Source organism: Vespa crabro, chromosome 1 (genome assembly GCF_910589235.1).
Source record: "Vespa crabro chromosome 1, iyVesCrab1.2, whole genome shotgun sequence".
Classification (NCBI taxonomy): domain Eukaryota; kingdom Metazoa; phylum Arthropoda; class Insecta; order Hymenoptera; family Vespidae; genus Vespa; species Vespa crabro.
Genome location: NC_060955.1, coordinates 16,229,119 through 16,251,512, shown reverse-complemented (window position 1 = coordinate 16,251,512; position 22,394 = coordinate 16,229,119). Strand labels below are relative to the sequence as shown.

Here is a 22,394-nt window from a genome sequence, read left to right as displayed (position 1 = left end):
AACATACACGTACGATTGATCGTTGAGATTCCATTTCTCGTGAGAGAACCAGTAAAGGAGATCCTTCGAGGAAAAGATGGGAAATCGGATCGATCTGCCGTCTGACAACGACATAACACGTGTTACGAGATCATAAGTATTATACGCCACCTTCTATCGAACATTTATTGTTATTTGGGATTTATCACGTACATAGGTGTATTTGTAAGAGAAGCAAAATATCTCGATAGAATATCCGTAGGATTTTGTTTCCTCAATAATATGATGATACTTGGCACGTATTACAGGTAACGTTATACACAATGAACGTATTAAAGAGTATATACGTGACATTGTCGATATACTCTCTGGTTAATACAATAAATGATCATTAATCGCTCGAATAAACAAAGCGACGATAATTTCAAAGGATCAAAGAATAATGTGATATACTAAAATATGTTTTGACGTTATTATTATTCTTGTTATTGTTATTGTTATTATTCTCATTGTAATGCAGATATTAAACACGTTTTCGTTGCATGAAATACTTTTTAATATTTCGGCAGTATAAAACATTTGATTTTTTCACATTATAACGGTATTATAACGGTAAGCTTAATTTTGTCTAGAATGAAGTTCATTACGTGTAGAATAAGAAGAAGTGGAGGAAGTATAGAGGAAGATTTTCACGCATCCGACATTTTCGGAAACATTATTTCTACTCATTTCTCGACGCACTCATGACGAATTTGCCCAGCTGTTAATAAAATCGAGAGAGAGAGAGAGAGAGAGAGAGAGAGAGAGAGAAAGAGAGATATTCGCTGCAAGTAGAAGCACGTCGATAATTCGAAGCAAGTTGTCTATGATTTTTTATCATTCTTCCGAATGAACTTTATTCTTGTTTATGATTCTTGTTTTGTGTTTCGTTCACTATTATTTCTTCTCTTTTGATTTGTTATGACATGTATTTTTTACTCTCACGATCACGATTGAATTTCGATTGTCAACAGTCGGGTGTCACTCTAAAAAGATCTTTTTTTTATATATATATATTTTTCCTGCAGTTCACCAATACGGATTATCACTTCTTCTGATCCTTTATCATTTCGTCTTCCTCGATTTTTCGTATGACATGCACTTCCGATATTTCGAATCGTAAAGCATAGGACGCGGGAGGAAATTGTTAACTCTCAGGAAATATTTGTTCGTTTCCCAAAGTTTACTTTTAAGCGATTATCGATCCGAAACATGACTTATGTTAGGCGATACGTTTTATTCGTTTACATTGCAAATACATGTATTTATCCATCATGTATAAAGCGTATAATCATGCAAGAAATATTTTATCGAAGTTTCTAACGTAAATAAATGTAGTTCGCATCCACCGTGTTAAGGTCTGCTCATGACGGTTTTAACTCAAAGAGAGAAGAAAAGAGGGAAGGTTTCGTTTGAATTAAATCTAGGAAGCTCCAAAACGAAAGTAAATTCGTCATTGCTAGTAACCGTAAGAGTAAAGTTTCACAGGAAGAATAAATTGTGTTTAACTTTTTCCTCGATGCTCGGAAATTGTCCATTAATGTAATTTTGTTTGAATTTATGCGGCAAAAGTTTACTCGCAGAATCAGTTTTATGTATACATTTCCACATACACACAGACGCGCGCGAGCACAAACACATGCATATATGCATACATGCAGACGTAGGCACACAGACTCACACACACATACATATACACAGTTAATGGGGACTAGGACGAATCTTGTCAATCTCTAAGGAATCTCAATACCAAGTATATCCAAGTACTCGAGAGAAGTAAACTCCGTTTTTCGCAAAGCTTTAAATTGTTAAGCCACGTTTGGAATATTTCAAGAGATTAGAAATGTCAAGGAAACAATTCGGAAAAAACTACTTACTTTTACTAATAAATTAGAGAAGAAAGAAATAATATTTAATACGAAACACGAAATGGTGTTTCTATGAAGTTTAATAAAAAATAGAAATTGATGAAGGAATCAGTACACACAACATTTCTAATTCAATATAGATCTTCGAATCCAATAATATGCTAAGAATTGATTCTATTAATTTCGAAAACTTCCTTATTGTTTCGTTGAAGCTTGTTTATTCGCTCATAACTATACGATCGTACTCTACGTCACGATCGACATCGTCATCGAGACGGAAACACGTTGCGTTCCTTACTGCGATAGGCGAAACTAGGAAACGAACGTTCTAGGTATATGTACACGGTCGAACAGATTCAGTGATATCGATTTTGGAACATGTTTGGTTAACGTGGTACATTTCTGAGTTTGTTTGATCAAAGACCATCATGTTAATGTGTAATACACCATCTTGTTCTCTCCTTTATACGATATTCTCTAAGTACGTGCTTCCCGAAATCTATGAATTTCACATATTTATAAGAGAAAGGAATACATTTTCACGATTTAGGAGTGTTATACTAAGAACATATATATCTCGAAATTTTCCTACGAATATTAAAATAAACGCGTATATTCATCCAGAGATTCCAAGAACACCTGAAGACAAAGGGAAATAACGTGCAAAGAGACGGAGGGTAATCGAGGACATCGGATTAGCCGTCATGCGCTGCCCGTGCTATCCCCGTTTGCGACTTCAGCTGCATTCGTTCCTTTTGCGGCATTATACCACGTAACACAGCGGGATGTGCCATTATTCTATGCTTATCTCGACCAGTAAGCCGAGATTACGTTCGGTATATCCGTGTGACTCGCAATCATTTTAATTAATTCTTTCTTTGTACTCGTAATTTCTCTTTTCCTTTTTTTTTCTTTCTCTCTCTTTTTCTTTTTCTCTTTTTGCTTTTCATGTCGAATTAAATTACACGTTGCAAAACTTTAACTAAATCTTTATATTTATCAATGCAACTATGTGTTTTTTTTCTTTGTTTTTCTTTTTTTTCATGTAATCGTGAAATTTGCAAATCATTTACACAGGCAACAGGTTATAAAATTGTGTAACTTATTTTCTATTTTTATCTTATTTTTCTTACCGGTAACAATAATACTGGCGAGTTTACTTATACGTGGATATAGGGACATATATTAATTGAATAAATCAAAGAAAGTTTTTCGTAAGACAAATATCACACAGGCGGGTAGATATAAATTTCCAAATTCAACTGAGAAAAATTTACGATCCATATCGAATACCGTTCGTATCAGAGCCAATTGGCAATTTGTCACTTTTCATTCTTTTTTTTTTCTATTTTATTATTTTTTCATAGTCGCTCTGTCGTCGCGTCACTTTCAAAATCGTCAAATTAATTTCATCGAGCTGAATCTCATGAAGTTCAATGAAAATAAATTAAAAGAGAGAAGAAAAAAAAAGAAAGTTAACAAAAAAAGATTCATCGAATATAATTGACTATACGTAACGCTACAACAATGTGAGAAAATCAGGAAAAAAAGCAGGCGGAAATCCTTTTTATTTTTATTTTTTTTATTTTTTTTTTAATTTTCTTTTTCCTTTCACCCGTGAACCCGAGAAAAGTTCACGCTCTATGAGAGATAAAAGAGAGAGAGAGAGAGAGAGAGAGAGAGAGAGAAAGAGAGAGAGAGAGAGAGAGAGGGTGAGAACCTGAGTCACGTTGATAGAGTGCGAACGCGTTCTTCCGTTGGTTTCTTCCTTCCTTTTTTCCTTTCTTACATCTCAGCATCGGTCGAGCGATGAGTTATTACTGTGGTTATTTTGTGAGGGACGAGAAGCGCCTCGAAGAAAAGCTTGTGGAGTTGCTAGATAAAGCACAGGGTAGAACTTAACGTCTAGGCCAATGTTAACAGGGTAGACTCTTGCTTGATTTACGCGAACTTTCTTTTCGCATTCTTTTTTTTCACGACAATATGCTTAGGTGCATCTTACTTTTCTTCCGAAAGTCAACATTTGTGAGTTGAAAAGATAATTCGCAGATGTCAACTGAGAGGTATCATTTATTCTTGTCACATGATAAAGCATATAGAGGAGGATGGAGAAACAATGAAAAAATGGTTATAATATAATGTTATATAAATTATTATAATGCAATTATATAATGCAATAACATAAATTGCGTGTCCTATTTTATGTTTTATCAAAATTAGTATCATTTTAATTTTTCGTTGAAATAATTAAAGATTCATAAGCAAGTAACCAAGCTCGTATCTAGCACGAATATACAGAAAAAACTGTATGCAAAGGTCAGCCCATATTTTAACTCACTCGTTGTACCGACGAAATTGTAAAAGGTATGAAAAAAAAACTATCCTGTTCTTTCTGAGTGGATTGTCTCTCAACGTTGACGCAATGCGTTTCATATCCGTTTTCATAGCGTTTTTTCCCCTCATGTAGACCTTTCTTTGGTCCTATAGTACCATTGGGAAAAGAATAGTGTAACCTTCCGTTGGCAAATCGCTTACGTCGATATATTTTTGGTATTACGAGAAAAGCTTTCTTTTTCCATCGACTGGATATCGATCATCCTAAAATTCGACACCTCGTATACCAAGTTAACGGAGCTTTTCGAGGGAGCCTCAAAAATAATTCTCGTCCTTCATTTTAATGAATAAATAATGATGCGCGTGAGACTGAGGAAGGAAAGCCGATCGATCACCATTAGCGATCGAATAGAGGTTAAACGAAAATTGATTCAAAATGAACGATGCCATTGCCGTGCGCTTTAAGCCTCCGTATAAAGATAAAAAGAATCTCTCTCTATCAGAAACTAATATGGCTATCATCGTAGAATTCATAGGTATAGTCTTTCTATTTGCTTTCACAATATCGATAGGGTTCAAAGAGCGGAGATTCGCGTATAAATGTACGAGCATGGACTTTCCTTTCTCTCTCTCTCTTTCTCTTTCTCTCTATCTATCTATCTATCTATCTATCTCTTTCTCTCGGGATTCTCCCACCAATTTTCAACCCACTATTCGCATTCGACCAGAATTTCCAATTTCCCGCGTATTATCTAGGATTAGCGGGCAGACACGGCATTTTTTGGGATTCTCCCGTAATTCCCAGTGGAAAGGTAGGGCCGTCGAAGGGGGCGAAGAGGATTAATTCAAGTGCCGTTACGGTATGACGTGTCCGTCACACTTGCGAGTCCGAATACGGCCACCTGTGCCGTATCCACGAATTCGGATAAATAGTCCGAAAGCTTTCATAGATAGTACACGCTTGTTACTACGCCCCGAAAGCTTCCGTTCGAATGGAAAAAATGGGCGAGCTTGCTAGACGGATCTTTTATCTCTTTCTCTCTCTCTCTCTCTCTCTCTCTCTTTCTCTCTTTCTCTCTTTCTCTCTCTCTCACACACACACACACGCACACACACTTTATTTTTTTTTATGGATGAATGTTGAAGAGACGAGAAGGGTAAATATCTTGATCCCCGATGATTATAACCCATCGAACTGTGAGCTTTCGCTTCTAATAGCTCCACCTTCCTTGCGTCATTTGATCGAACGGGCAACGATCTTATTATTTTACGAGAACATTACGCTTCCGTCCTTTCGTGATTTTCTTATAACTTTATCTCGAATAACGTCCATACTTTCTGATCGAAATCTTTAATTGAGTTTATGAATCAGAATCAATGAATATGTACTTCAATTTCGGTTGAACGAATTGACTTTAATACCGGATCAAATTATGTAATTTGTAATTGTTAATATTATAGGTATTGTAGATACGTATAAGTATATGAAAGTCGTTGTCTCGAACTTTCAAGAATATTTCAATGGAATCTTTTTCCGTTATCCTTATGTAATTCATTGTATTCATCTAGTAAGATTATTTTTTCTTATCACTAGTAAGCGATTGAAATCTCTCTCTCTCTCTCTCTCCTTCTTTCTTTCTTTTTTTCTCTTTTTTCGTCTTGAAATATCTTTCTCTTTCTCTCCTTTTCTTCGTCTTTGATAGGAAATCTTTGAAATATGCGCATCAATGTAGAAAAAGCTTTTCCGTCTTCGACTGGATGATATTTGTCGCTTAGATTTACCTACGGTTTTCTCCGATTTCTCGCTCGGCAAATTCCTAGACGATGATAAGTCGAGCGAACCTCTCAAAGCCCTCTTTCATCAAGTATGCGTATCCTTTTCTCTCTCTCTCTCTCTCTCTTTCTCTCTCTCTCTCTCTCTCTCTCTCTCTCTCTCTCTCTCTCTCTCTCTCTCTCTTCTCTCTCTCTCTCTCTTCTTCTTTCTCTCCTTTACTTTATATCGAGACGTATTGAAGGAGTGAATGGTTGTGACAGATGTTTCAATATACTCTTTATTCCAACAACATCATAGACAGAAAAAATTAGCGATTAAATATCACGGAAATGTTTCCTGATATCGCAAACGCGTTTACGTCTTGTTATCGATATCTAAACATTATACAGATTAAAATATTTTCGAACGAATCATGCTTCACTCTATTTAATGATTTGTATTCGAAAAGCCCACACTTTCCATATTACCTCTTTCATTGGCTCTATTATTCGACTATTTTCGTAGGTTGCAATTTTGAAATGTTTAATGTTATCGAAAATTATCAAATGTATTTAATGCTTTCTCATTAATTTCATTTTATGCAACAAACGAATACATTTTATGTATATTACAGAGTTTTAACATAATGTATAGATAGAAAATAGACTACCGTTATAATATATTATACTAATATATGTTATGTATTCATTTGAAAATACGTGTTTATAAAAGATGTGAGAATTCATGATAAAATATGAAAAATAAATATTTAAAAAGCAACAAAGTAATATATTTATTATATTATTTCGTTATAATAAAACAAAGAAATAATAAAATTAAAAATAATTTGATAATATTAGGGGGACCGGAAAGTAATGTCGTTTCTGCGCATGTCGATATTTGATTGTGATTAAAAATAAAAACTTGTTAAAAATTTATTCGTTTGAATTTAATTTAAGAAAGCTACATTACTTTCCGGTCCCCCTAATAATACATATTGTATATGAAATAAACGAATTAATTAGATTTTTATTAATATTTCTTTACATTTTTAGGTATCTACAAATATATTTCTATATTTTCTTTTTTCATTATTAGCAGTTAATTATAATTTGAAAAGTTACTTGTTTCGTATATTATTTTCGTTGTTTAAAAGCATAACTTCTTGCATTTGGGTTGCAAATCTATTGTACATTTTTTACATGGGAATCTTATCTTATGGACCGAAGTAAGCATTGATCGTAATAGTAACGCGATTAGTATTTAAAACTTGGAAAAACCTTACTACTTGATTTTAACGAAAAGAGAAACATGGAAAAACTACAAACTAGAAAGCCGGGCAGGAGATGCAGATTTAATTAGGAAGGGAAACGCAGCTCCGGAGTTTTCTTTCATTTAAGTTGAAACAACGGGAGGAATTTAATGACTCCTTCTTTTTCTTTCCTCTCTTTTCTTTTTTTTGTTTTTCTTTTTATTTTCTTATTACCTACGCTCACGACCATGAGTCCGTTATAAATAATAAAAAAGAATGAAGACCGTGGTTCTACCGTAGCTCCTTGCCTTAGGATCGTTTTTCTAAAGACGGTTAAAAAGTTCCATCGCGTTCACCTAGCGAAAAGAAGAAACCTTAAAGAAACATCTTTCCATTACGCTTTTCATCGTTTCATACCTCTCTACAACCTAAAGCACAAAGCTCATTTTGTTACCATCTATTTTGCTTCATTCATTGTTTATTCGATTGCACGCTTTTCGATTAATCATCTGTTTTATTCGGTCCTGATTGCATTCGAAATAGTTTTCCCAGAATGTACTCGAAACTCCTCTGTGATTTATCGAAATTTTCGTGTATTCAAAGAAAAATCGAAAGAGGTGTTCAGAGTGTGAACTGAGAGAGGCTCCCGTGCATCGTAATAAAATCAAGTAGCTACAATGGATCGATGATTGTATCGTCTACGACGTATCAAGAGCGTGTTCCGGTGTATAGAAAACACGACACACGCTTCGAAGCACCAATTTCTGTTTTTCGGAGAATACAGAGGAACAGTGTAGAATGTAGTGCTTTTTTCCGATCTTTTTTTTACTATACTCTTTCCATTTTTTTTTTTATTTTATTTTTCAATTGCTTATTGCAACGACACGTCGTTGTCGTTGTTTGTTTTGTATCTTTTTATTTATTTTCAGTTTCGATCAAAAATTTTTCTCAGAGAAAAAATTAATTATGTCAGACGATAAAATCTTAGTAAACACACATTAATTATATTACAACGCGAGTTCGTTATTTTATCCTCGTTAGGCGCGACGAGATTTCTCGACATCTGAGTTTCCTCTTATCTTTTTATTTTTGCTCGTTGTCTCGCGTCAAAAAAGAGAAAAAACGAAAGAGAGAAAAAAAAAGAAGTTAGTTTCCGGTCAGATATTCGATGGGTACGAAGTAGAGAAGGGAAAATCATGGAGTGAAACGTATCAGAATTTCTATCTAAAGTGAATATTATCAAAGTTGACGATGGGTTACATCCAGTTTCGTTAAGTAAATTAGGTGAACTTTCGATATTGCTTCATTGAATCATGGTCGATCTTTGGTTTGAAACGAACCACAAGGAGGAATTCCGCTCGTTTGAGGTTCTAAGTAGACTTATGAAGAAAATAATAACGATCCATAAACTCAGTACTGTTTTTTGATAATATATATTCGTTTAATTATGATCCAATGGACGTTATATGATCACTTAGTAGATCGAGATCATCTTATAACACGAAGATAATCCACCGAATTTCTAATTATCTATTCTAATTATTTGTTCCCTTTTTTCTTTTTTTTTTCGTGAAATGACATCTCCTTTTGTACAGGAAAAAAAAAAGAAAAATCCTTTGCATTTCAGACTTTTCCTATTTGCCTTTACGAGATTTTTCTTGTTAAAATTGCTGTTGAGGTGGAATAGTTTTATCCAAGTTCCCGAAACTTTAAAAAGTATCCACGGATTGAGGATGAATCAGACTTTCGTGGTACGTAGTTGTAATCTCTGTAAATATGAAAAGTCTTCTACGAGTGATACGATGTAAGTATAAACTAGCAACGTATATTACGATTTATGATCCATAGAAAACTTTCCTCTCTGATTTCCATGGAAATCGTGAATGAATTTCGCCTCTGTCTTCCTGTCTCGCTGGAACGAAGAGATATCGTCCGGTTGGTGCTCCGGTATTGTGCATTATTATTGTTTACATCGCGTATATATGTCTAGTGCGTATACACATATATTTACAAAAAAAAGGAAAGAGAATGATTGAAAGAGGAAGAGAGAGAGAGATAGATAGATAGATAGAGATAGAGAGAGAGAGAGAGAGAGAGAGAGAGAGAGAGAGAGAGAGAGAGAGAGAGATAGATAGAGAGAGATAGATAGATAGAGAGAGAGAGAGAGAGAGAGAGAGAAATTGGAGAAAGAGATGGAAGAAAAAGAAGATTCGTGGAAGTGAAAAAAATATGAATGTCTGTGTATACGAAGTCAGGATTATGGTTTATACCGTATATCATACCTATCAATACGTTTTCGAAGCGTAGCACGCTTTCAATTCACGGAGTTTCCAAATCACAACGAAATGGATTTTACGAAGAGGAAAAAGTGTTCAAATGCGAAAATTGAGACTCGTGAGATTCTACGATGTCTCTGAGAGGTGAAACGAAATTTTGTTATTTTCAAGTTAAACGATTTTCATTCACTACAACGTATTACTATAATTCTTATTCGAGAAATAGGAGGAATTGAAGCAAATTCATTAGAGGGATTTACGGTTAGATAGTGAAACTTTCGGAAACGCTTTCAGCCATTAATTACGATTAGAAGTATGTAGTATTTAAAATTGTATACGTGCGATGTTATAAACTCGCAAAATAGTGAAATTAATGTAATTACGGAATTAAGTGAAAGATAAAAATCGATGATGATCATCGTAATTAAAAATCGACTGGATGTAGTCGGTATTTACATAAGTACGCTTAGATTACCATACTTATCGTTCAATATCGACTTTTTGAGGCAACAATGAAGAACAGAGTTTTTGGAGCGTGTACCGTATGGTGCAGTTTAAAGGGAATGAGAGAGAGAGAGAGAGAGAGAGAGAGAGAGAGAAAGAGAGAGAGAGAGATTTTCGAATATAATTAATACATAATTTATAAAAATATATGCGAATGATTTGCATGATTAGCAGAGATTACTAATTTACTAAAATTGAACATTTTTTAATATTTTATTTCTATGCATAAAATCGTTAAAATTAATAAAAAAGAAAAACGAGGAAAAAAAAGAAACGAATAGGGGGTAGCCATTATCGAGAAATCTCGATGTTTCCGTGCCGAAAAGGCTTCGTTGCGTTTGCACTGAATGGAAGTCCCTGAGTTGGGAACAAAGAAACGATAGAGGAAAATAACGAGAACGATTGATCGAGTCGTTAGGAAAAGTGTTACGGCGGAATAGCGGAGGCGGCGAATGAAGAAAGCTGGATGCATTAAGTTTTTTCATCGGTACTCCGGGAATAGCCTGCTACACGGTACATGGAGAGATACTCGCAGAAAGATTCTTTTCCTTCTTCCCGGCCAGTTCGTTACTCTCGCCTTCTCTCGTGTTCCATTCATCTCGCGTTCAACGAGTTTGGAGTATTCGTCGTCTTTTCAGCGAGTTTACTGCAAAGAAATTCTTCCTAACTTCTTCTTTCCTCCTTGACGAAATTCTTTTTCTGAATTTTCTTCGAGTCATTAATTTCGTGTTTTCTTTCTGTCCTTTTTTACTTCATTCGTCTTTTTTTTTTATTCTTTTTATTATTTGTTTCCTTCTTTGTTAATTTTCTTTTTATTCGAGAGAAACGTAAATAAAAAAAGTCCTTGGAGAACGATAACTTGAGGAAAGGCTAAAGGAATTCTTGTTTTTTACTCTTGGTACTTATTGGACACTCTGTGCGTAGCCTCTCCTCTGTATTCATCCTCAATGAAGGGTCGTGAGTGTTGAGAAACTCGAAACGATACGCCGTTAATGGAAGGCGCGTTATCAGATGAGAGGGCGGTGTGTTAAGTACTTTTGTAGCCGCACCGCTCCGGAAACACCCCGTAAAAGTGAGAGAGACAAGAAATAATTAGTCCGGTCGGTCGGTCGGTCGCTCGTTTTGCGAAACGACTAAAAGCGAGCAAACGAATGAATGAGAAAGAGAGAAAGAGAGAGAGAGAGAGAGAGAGAGAGAGAGAGAGAGAGAGAGAGAGAGAGAAAGAAAGAGAAAATAAGAGAGAGAGAGAGAGAGAGAGAGAAAGAAAGAAAGAGAAAATAAGAGAGAGAGAGAGAGAAAATCCCTTCGCGTACGCAAACTCAACTTTTGCTCGGAAATTCAAGCCAAACAGGGTGTGTCTCGTCTCTCTATCTTTTTCTCTTTTTTTATCTACCTATCTCGTCTGGCTTCCTTTTTACGCAGTACCTGTTCATCATTTCTCTCTCTCTCTCTCTTTCTCTCTCTCTCTCTCTCTCTCTCTCTCCCTAGGGATATGTAGAGAAATAAAGAAAAATTAGGATTTTATTTTAATCTTGAAGTTAAAAACCCAAAATAAAATAACTTCGATGATTATTATTTAATTCCAATGAAGTAACTTCGTATAATAATACGTAAGTTAGGACTATGTAGAATGTTCCAAGTTTTTCCGATAGTTAGAGAGAAAAAAGAAGTAGAAACATTCCAGTAGCGTGAAAATTTGTTCACGATTTTACTTTAATCTAAAGCTAGTGACGGTAAAACGAAACATCTTCAATAATTTAATAGCGATAAAGTAATTTCGTATTATAAATCCAAATTATGAGTACGTAAAGTGTTCCTCAATTTGTTATTTAGAGAAGAAAAGAGGAAGTAGAAACATTCAAGCAGCGTAAAAATTTCTTCACGATATTATTTTAATCTTGAACTAACAAAATGTAACATAACGTAAAATATTTATGATCATTAATATTTAATTACTATGAAACAACTTTTCATTAAAGTAGATTAATGCTTAAATGATGAGTACATAGTGTTCCAAAGTTTATTCAATGCTTAGAGAAATAATTTTTCCTAATTGTGCAACGTTGCAAGAGCGAGGAATGCAGTAACACATATTTGAAATACATGATTATGCAAAAGGATTGGAAAAGGACGACCACGTAGTCGAGGCTTTTTGTCCATAAAATCACATTAGAACGGAGTTTGGTTTATCGTAAGCTCGCGAGGAATTAACGGGTAGACCCTCTGCCATGTATTCCTCGCGTGTGAGAGCAACAACGAATGGCAACGGGAGCTGATCGAATGGAACGAAACGTCGTATATTTGCGGGCTCGCTGCTGACACGCCGAAAACGAGACCTCCACGTTCTCCGTTTGCTTCCTGCAACTGTTACTGTGTAACCTCTATACACCTAGAGGCGTGTGGTTGAAGGCGATATTCTACGTTGGTAGCTCTGTTGTTTGATTTGAATTACTGTTTTCATCTCCGCGCATCTCCGATACCACCACCACTACCACTACTATCACCATCACTACCTTCTCCTTCTCCTCCTCTTCTATATTTGCAACATCCTCCGCAGCTGTATAGCCTGTGGGCTAAATCCCTCAAAGCTATCTAATGCTGGATTCTCTACTTCGTTATCCCTATTCGATCATCTTTCGAACTCAGGGCAATCTAGATTCTCGAGGTCGACGAATAATATTACTCACTGCCGTCATACATCGTCTTTTACTTTCCATATCATCTTATCTTTCATCTACTCGTCTTTTATTTTTGCCCTATAAACTCGATTTTTTAAAATATTTATATATGTGAATATCTTCTCTTATGCATGTATTGTTTTGATCCCCTATCAGAGTACACATTTCTAATATTATAAATTATTTCCTCGATCAAATCAACTTTTCCGATAGAAGAGATCGTTCATATCTATTCCAAGATATTTTTCTTTCGGAGTATTCGAAGAATAGTATAGTACATATACGCAACGGATACTAATTTGCATGTATACCGCAAGGTAAGTAATAAAAAAGAAAGGTATCTTTTATCCGTTACGTGGAAAAAACAAATCGTGATGAAGTTTGAAAGAAATTCTTTGTTTCTCTCTTCCTCTCTTTCTATTTTTCTCTCTTTCTCTCTTCTTCTCTTTCTTGAAGCTAAAAGCGAGTACAGTCGTGAAATCTAAGATCTTTCGGTAACAACCTCGAGAGTTTCCAAGGGATTCTTCTTTCTCTCTCTCTCTCTCTCTCTCTCTCTCTCTCTCTCTCTCTTTCTCTCTTTTTCTCTCAATACTTGATCTCTTTTTATTTTTCTTTCTCTCTCTTCTAGGAGTGTCATCTAATTTAATTCCAATAAACTGCCGCAGTTTAATGGTATTGTCTTTGTTTCGGTTCGAACTTTAGCCCAGGAGCAACTAGTTATATAAGTGGGATAGAAGTACGATTTTCTTCTTTCTTTCTTTTTCTTTTTATTTCATTATCTCCTTCATCAGCGAAACAACGATAAAAAAGGACTTTTCATAGGTATACTAGAATGTTGAGCACACGAAGATTCATCAGAATGCGTTGATTTTACGAATTTTTTATTAAACTTCATCCTTTCGTTTTATATGTTCCGACTTTTTTTTATGATTATAACATAATAAGTGCGTTGACGTAACAATCAATCAGACTCGTTCCTTGATAAAAAAAAAAAAAGAAAAGAAAAAAGCGTAAATGCAATGGAAAGGTTTCAAATAAGAGGGACAAAGAAAATAAGAAAAAGAAGGAAAGGGGTTAAGAGTAATATATTATATTTATACGTAAGTATAGTATATGTACATAAAAGTTACATATATAGATTGGAAGTGCAATAAAGTTTATCCACACGCATAGATATTTGTACTCCACTAAAGCATTTTGTTCGTAACGAGTCTTGAGGTAAAAGGAACTCCGATACGAAAGGATACGTTTCGATGACGTAGTACAACAGTAGATAGATATACGATCAAACACAGCTAGTACTCCACAATGTCCTATTCGAACAAAGAGTGTACGGGCGCTAAACTCGTACCATTGTGCCAATGTTTGCTCGTAGAAACGTTCGATGGAGGCTAAACACAGCTTGCCCAGAGCGAAGAGAAGCATGGATAGGTCGGATATTCCGTTGTTTCCGGCAAGGACACCGAGCAAAGAACCGGATTCTCGTTGGGATTCTTTGTGCGGTTTTAATGATTACACCGAGTATGTTTCCTACTTGTAATAATTACTTTATCTCTTTTCTCTTTGAGATAAGTCAACGTGGAGTAAAACGATCTTTTGTCAATTTACTTTACTTCTTTTCCTCTTCATCGAGTACGTTCTATTTCTCCATCGTGAATTGAAAAGAAATACGAATACTCTTTGAATTGTAAAACTCGCAAGAATTCTCCATACACTCTTTTCTCAACCGTCATATAATCGAAAAAGCTCGCGACGAGGTCACGCCGTTGTGATTACGTTGTACAATAGGCTGAAAACCGTAAAAGGAAGTGGAACGTCGTTCGAGAGGATAACGCCGAAGATGTCACGATGAGGAAAGGAGAATTGCGGGGTGTTATGTGTGGGGTGGAATAGGCGAGGAGAGAGGGATGATACACGCGCGTGCCTTTTAAAAGTTCACCAAGCAAGAACACGTTATTACGTGTCTTCTGCTTCAGCGAGCCACCGTTCGCATATGGCTTCCGCGTTCCAAAGCTTCTTCTCGTCTTCATCCTCTTCGACCTCCTTTTAACGCCCTATTCGTAAGAGATATAAAAGTGCTTGTATGAACGGGCACGATGCATTCGACTCGGCAGCGCCTCGGGGCGAGACCATGGAAATACGCGCTAGAGTTCTCGTAAAAGAGCCTGCGAGGAAAACTCCCTCTTTCCCCCGCTTTCTTTATCTCTCTTGCGCTCCCTTACTTTTCGGTATATATATATCTCTCTCTCTCTCTCTCTTTTGCTCTCTCTCTCTTTCTCTCTCTCTCTTTCTCTCTCTCTCTTTTGCTCTCTCTCTCTCTCCCTCTCTCTTTCTTTCTTTCCTATGAGTATAGGTACGCCATTCGACGTAACCGAAGATTTATGATTCGCTCGGTGCTCCTTTGAGACGTACCGCGAGAAAGAAAATTACTGCAAAACGCACGAATTCAAGGGAACTCTTTGAAGAAAATTTCGATCGACTTTTTTCTTTCTCTCTTCTCTATTATTTCTTTCTCTTTTTCTATCTCGTCGTATGTGAACGAAATGTCTTCGGTTAATATCAAGACGACGACGAACTATCTTTCAAGAGTCTCTCTTCATTTTTACCTGAAGATACCTTCGAGCTATCGTGTATGTCGCGTAGAAATTTTATATCAGGGATAAATTTATCGAAAGAAAGGAAGTTCTTTCGAGCGAACAAATTTCAACGAGCAAATGCAACATTTCATTCTCAAAAACGTTGATTTATTTTTTGGATTATTAAACAGTTTTAATTTTCTTTTTTTTTTCTTTTTCTCCCTCTATGTTTCTGTTCTATTCCCATTCATTAATTTCTTTTTCTTCCTTCGCATTCTCGGATTCTATGATAACACGAATTTGTACACCGGTTAAAGCTCTTTGTATTACGTCGAAAAAGAGATTGGCTTTTTATGTCATACGTTTTCTTTTTTGTGTGACATTCATGCATCGTATATTTGTTTTTGTTATGAGGCATAGAAGGATGAATGTATTCGGTTTATTAAATCGCTCAATTCATATCTCGTATTTTTATGCTTTTTATTTCTGTGAGAGACTTGTGAAAATTTCATAGAACACGCTGTATAGGCGTATGCATATACATATGCATATAAATGTCACATAATATGGTTGCACTCTCATATCATCTTCGTTTAGTTTTTCTCTTCCTCTTCTGTTCTCTTCTGTCTGGCCGAAGAGATATTCATAGAAGAGAGGGCCTTCGCCGAACTTACGAGCTATTCGTGATTTCCTGTAAAGGACCGTGGTGGATGAGAAGGAAAAGAGAAAAAGAAATGTAGAGGGGAAGTGAGAAGGAAGTGTATTTTTAACCGGACTCCTCATAAAAAGAGAATCCATTTTCAGGCTCGAACCGAGAACGCGACTTATGAGCGTGACGCGTCCACGCGAGAGCATTCCGGTAATATATAGAAGGATTATCCGCGTTTGTATACTTGAAACTTCTTCGTAAAGTTTAAAAAGATATGCTCCCACATCTAATTAACTTTCTACTCTCGAACAGGCGATATCAAAACTCGAGTTACTTCGTAAAGTAAACTCAAAAATGAACATTCTATGAATAATTTATCGAACTTTTGAGAGATCAAATAGAAAAGGTAGACGTTATATATATTTTTTTCACTCTTCGTACGTTCTACAAATAAGTGTTAGATGTCATAAGTTTCTAGGAGTAAAGAATATTCGGTTGTTTGGTGAATAAAATCGAAATACGGTACACGTAGTTTAAGTTTTTTTCTTGTAACCGGTGCTTAGAAGATTGCAAGGAAACGATGATGTTCGTTAAGGGACATCTCATTAACTCGATTGGTTAATTGACTTTATCGGTACGAAGGAAGGCTCGATTAATTGACAAAGAAATTTCGTTTCGTTTGGCGGTCATTATCTCTTTATCTTTCTCTCACGCTGTCTTAGCTTCTTCTTTTTAGCAAGTAAACAAGAAATTTGCCTTTATGTTTTTCATCATTTTTTTTATCTCTATCCTCTTTCCCCTCTAACACACACTCTTTTTAACTTCTTCATGTTTTTCTCTATTGGGCAGATGATATAAAAGGTGCTTCGGTTTAATACTGGGTACTTATGAGCACTTAAGAGAAGAAATAACTCGTACGTGGACGTGTGTAAAAGAGATAGAGAGATAGAGAGAGATAGAGAGAGAGAGAGAGAGAGAGAGAGAGAGAAAGAGAGAGACTATGTTCTTCAAGTAACTTGCATCAGATATATGTACTTACATAGTACACGCGAGGAAAACCAGCGAGAAGTTGAGAGCGGCGTTCCTCCGTCTTCGAGCGTAAAGATAGTAACCATGAATATCTCACGGCTCTTGAATAAAATATAACGCATCTTCTCGTATAACTCGAACTTCATTTAACAAATATTATTCCATGAGTAGGATGTAAAAGATCAAATAGGTCGAATTATATACATGTGAAATTGAGAGTACGATCTTTTTCTTGTATTTTATTCCTTTTAAAACAAGCATTGGTAATTTAGCGCTAAGGAGATGTCACGAGACAGCAAATTCACGAGTCTGTTAAATTGGCTATTCCCCGTAGCGATAAACAAATTGAATTTTTTGCTACCGCCGCGAGGAAAAGTAAAAAAAGCGGAAGAAGAACAAGAAGAACAAGAAGAAGAAGAAGAAGAACAAGAAGAAGAAGAAGAAGAAATAGAAGAAGAAGAAGAAGAAGAAATAGAAGAAGAAGATAATGATAAGAATGAAGAAGAAGATGAAGAAGAGGAAATAGAAGATGATAAAATTTAAAAATCCAGCTGACGTCTGTGAGGCTTCGATCAAAAAAAATTGATAAGGAAATCGAGTCGTTCATTAAGCCGTTAAATTTGCGATATCGCAATATTTCGACGATGAACCGGGTAATTTCCAAAGCGGATAAGCTTTTTCCTTGTTATCAAGATCTTGAACGAAGCGAGGATAGCAGTGTGGATTGCGAGCAAGCAATCCCCTGAGAGACGTTCGAACCTCCGAGCGTTTAGTGAATTCATCCTTTGCTGCCGAATCAATTTCCGGCAAAGCTCCATTAACGATCGGATGTGTTGGCTGAGAGCTCAAAGTGGGTGGGTGCTTCGGAAGGAGCATAGGAGTGTAGAAACGTAGCCGCGTGGGTACTTCCCCGGAGTCACTTCGACGACCCTTCGCGAATTTATTCGCACGAACGCCCGGCACGTCGCCGAGGAATTCCATTAATCGACGCGGAGGCACTTCGAAGAGGACTGAGGTAGCGCTTTATAAATGGCGGTAAACGTCGTTTAAGCTTGGATTTATACGAAGAAAGAGAGTGAGAGAGAGAGAGAGAGAGAGAGAGAGAGAGAGAGAAGTATTTGGGAAACGGATAAATTCCGCAAGCGAGTTTCTCCTGTCGGTGACGACGCGATAATTATTATTCTTGCCTTTCGCGTTGCCAAGAAAAGATATTCGAAAATTAATCTCTATGCCGAAGGGAAATCTTTATTTCTCGACGTTCTTTTCATCTTTGATAGATTGTCATGATTTCAGTACTTACTTTTTTATTTTTTTTTTTTCTAATAATAAAGGATATCAATTGAATTAGAAACGTCGGTAAAGTATGACTACGATTTAAAATTTAAAATGTTATTACAATATTTCATTTAATGCTATTTTCTTAATTCCTTCTTTCAGTAAAGTGATTTTCGAAAAGTCAAACATCTAACGGACAAGTTTCTCTTCTTTTATTAATTTTCAACGTTATAAAGCGATTAGAAAGTTCGTCGTAAAACCGTTGAATGACTTTTTGCAACGGAGAGTTTTCTCAATAATTGGTGCATCGAATTTTGTCCATGTGTCAATGCTTGCGAGATGCACACACAACAAAAACTTGTTGCGTCGACGATCACTATTGTCAATGGCCGCACGTCGAGAATTAAATCACCGATCGAACAAATCTATTCATTTAACAAAAATTTTGACTCACTTGTTCCCGTATTACCCACGAGATTAAACCCGCGGGCTTATTGGGAGAATACTTTTGCGTCTTTATTTTTTTCTCTCTAGCTTTTTGTCTCGTTCTATCGCAGAAACGAGAATGCAGATACGAATTCATTCGATGAGCGCATGTAAAGAGAATTTTCCGATCGATAAGTTTTATCACGAAATGCATTTGAATTTATTTGATGAATTCTCATTAGACGAAAGATATTCGTTCAATATTTTTCCGTTTCTTCTCTCTTATTTGATAGAAAAATATTTATTGTATAGGAAGTTACAAACGATCTCCTTTGACTCTTCTAACAAATTAATATTCATTGAATTAATAATCGGTTTCTGGCTTCAATATAATCCTTATTATTATTCTGTCAAAAGTTCTTGCTCTCTTTTTTCGAATCGACGTTTCTTTGAGCAACCACCGCAAAGTTATATACATTGGTCAGAAAATGTAATTTAAATCGCGTTTTCTTTCTATAGATCCAATCAATATTAAAGGATCGTTCTAACTCCATGCGAAAACACAAAGTTTTCTAATATAATTCACAAAGATGTTTCTATTCTTTTTTGGTCCATCTATTGTGGTCTTTCTTCGTTAATTTTTCCGATACTTTATATTAATCAATGATTTGCGGAAAAAGTATAGCAAAAGGCACAAATGAAAAGCTAATTAAAATAATATGAATAAACTTTTAAAGAGGACGACGCATCTCGCCTTCATCGTCGACCAGATTTCTTTTTTAAGACATGAAAAAGAGAAGAATAAAAAGAGAGAAAGAAAAATTTCAAGATCGCAGTTCCTTTGGATGGTCTCAGAGTAACTCCATTCAGTCCTCCGAGTATGAAAGCCCACGGGAGAACAAGGCTGCCACGAGTGAGATAGAAGTTGATATTATGGGAGAGAAAGAAAGAAAGAGAAAAAGAGAGAGAGAGAGAGAGAGAGAGAGATGGATAGTCAGACAGAGTGAAAAAAAGAGAAAGAGGGAGAGGATAAGAGAGATGGAGTCAAAACGGATGTTCCGTAAGAAACACGAGAGATAGGTTGGGATGTAAATAGAAAAGGAAATTGCCGCGAGTAAAGTTGGGAGTTAATGATCACCAAAGAGAAGAAGAAAGTCAAATAGAATACGTTAGAATCGTTTAAATCATAAGTGATTGGACACGCGTAAAAAAATGATTTTTATAAAATTAATTTTTAACGTGTATTAAATATGAAGTAAAAAATAGAATTTCATAGAAATTATTAGACGTATGTTTTTTTTTTGTATCATCTTTTCGTTTTTCGCTTCTTTTATCAGAATGATTAAATCTTCGTAGATGTATGAAAGTTTAAGTTGGATTCTGCTAACTATGAAAATACATCGAGAGGGAATGTATTTTACGAGTTGAATTAATAACGAACTTCGTTCGTTCTATGAAGTTTTCAGGACGATCGGTGTGTAGAAATCCGAAATTATCTTCGAGAGAAGTTTTACAATAGTGTCGGCAGGTGTCTTAATTTTGTAGAAAGATCAGATCTAACGTGGAAAATCCTTTTCAAATAAACAAGAGAGGAACGTAAAAATAAGAATCGATAAAACATTTCAGTCATTTTTTTGCTTATGTGATTTTTTCCTATTTAATTGTTCTTTATATTCTTTCGAACGACCATTTGTATATTTACACTCTCGTCAAATAATTATTTTGAGTGCTTCAAATTGGGATCCGTGTAATTCACTATATTAATTTACATTTTATTCATATTTACACTGCTCGATTTTGTTCAATATCGATGTATTTAAATAATATTTAATTAAATATTTTCTAATTAGCTTATTAGGAAATTGAAGTTATAAAATTATATAATAGATACATATGTCTTAACAAAATATTGGAATACCAATTAAGTATCAATTACAATCGACTGATGGATGATCGATTTAGAAGAGAATGAGAAGGACAACGGTCGAGCCTTCGTCACTGAAATTTCGGTTAACTACCTCGCTTCGTCGAAAATAACGCTGCTAGACAAAACGGTGTAATTAGAACGATAATTACTATCGCAGAAAGACCGAGAGGGAGAAGAGTAGTGAGGACAGGATAGTGTAGAAGGCGATAACGAGCGTGAGAGTAGAAACGTGATGTTGTCCATGATTGTGGCGCTTCGCTATAATCGCGATAATTACTCAGAAACGTCTCTTATTGCAGGGAAATCAATATGAAATAAAATTGATACATATGTTATCCGATAATATCAGTTTAATTTTCTTTCTAATTTGCAATTATATTATTTCAAGAAATTTTGTATTTATTTGCTGAGAAATTTTAATGTAATAAAATTAATTAAAATTTTGTTTTACATTAATTTCGATAGACCTCTTGAATTCTTTGAAATGTCAATTTACGTTTAACAATTTGTAGTTAAATCTATCTGAATAAAAGAAAGACATTCTAAACTACTATCTTATTTGAGACAAATTTATCGAATACTATGTACCTAGAAACTCTTCTAAGATCAGAATGTTTCGATTCTATTTTGGGTATTTCGTATTTGAATCTCTTAAGACTCCTCATTCGCTTGTTGTTTCAGTGAAATCGAAGATGGGATCGGTACGAGTTTCGACTAACAAAGTACTTATTTTCTTCTCTCTCTCTCTCTCTCTTTCTCTCTCTCTCTCTCTTTCTCTCTCTCTCTCTCTCTTTCTCTCTCTCTCTCTCTCTCTCTCTCTCTCTCTCTCTCTCTCTCTCTCTCTTTCTCACGTTGTATGCTTGAGAATTACCGGTCGTATGTCAGGCGCGCAACGGAATTTCATTTCGCGCGTTTCGCGATCGTCGAGAACGTATGAGTGTAGGAAAACCGATTAACGATGATGCCCACGGAATCATTCAACGTTATTTATAGAAATATTTCTAATGAATGTGCGCACGTTCGTGCCCGCGAGTGAATTCATGTCAACCATGTTCGTCGACATTCTGCATTTTATGATTCATAATAATCGAGAACTGAATAAGCTGGGAAGCATAGTACATTATATAGAATAGATGAATTACGTATCTGAAAATTTAATTAATCCGAAGCATTTATCTACTGGACATTGTGTTCGACTTTTTTTTATATTTTCTACATTTATTTCAAATAATCGATTCGATTTTACGTGAAAATAGAAAAACGAATTATATCGTTATTGCTTCGATGTTATCAATTATTACGCACTGCTCAAATCTTTTTAGAATGATTTATTTTTTTTAAACAATTTTAGGAAAAAAAATATACTTACTATTAAGTAAATATAATATTAAAACGAAAATAATAAAAGAGATTACTTTGTTATCATATTTTTCATAAAATTTAATAAGAAATCAAATTTTTGGACATACATTGTATTGAATAATAATCTTACATTAAATATTAATATGTTTACTATTAGCGTATTTGTGTAAACATGAATATGTTTAATGAGTAGTAGACGTGATATTTTTCTTTAGTTTTAAAACGAAAGAATAAAGAAAGAATGTCAACGAGTATGTAAAGAATGTGTGTACTGTAAGCAATTAGAAGAAACGATCATCCGAAAAGTCTAAGTGCTGACGATGCTTGTTCGGCTCCCGCAGAATAAAACACGTATGCGAACTTACCCTTGTGTAAGCTCGTAAAACATACAAGCGTATCCGATTTGCTCCTTCTTTCTCTCTCTTTCTGACGAGTCGCGCGCGTAACTACGTGACTCGTGGGAGTAT

At 35.3% G+C, this 22,394-nt stretch overlaps 1 protein-coding gene across 17 annotated transcripts in view; it reads right to left on the bottom strand.

Annotated features, from left to right (window-relative positions):
- LOC124422130 (chaoptin-like) overlaps positions 1-22,394 on the bottom strand; it is a 67,674-nt gene that overhangs the window by 33,517 nt on the left and 11,763 nt on the right. The window contains exon 2 of one of the 17 annotated variants that reach the window (XM_046958208.1): positions 16,948-17,077. The exons of 15 other annotated variants lie outside the window; for them this stretch is intronic. The gene's annotated coding sequence lies outside the window, so the exon portion shown is untranslated. The remainder of the gene's footprint in view (positions 1-16,947; positions 17,078-22,394) is intronic. One more of the 17 variants, XM_046958234.1, reaches the window with a different exon arrangement.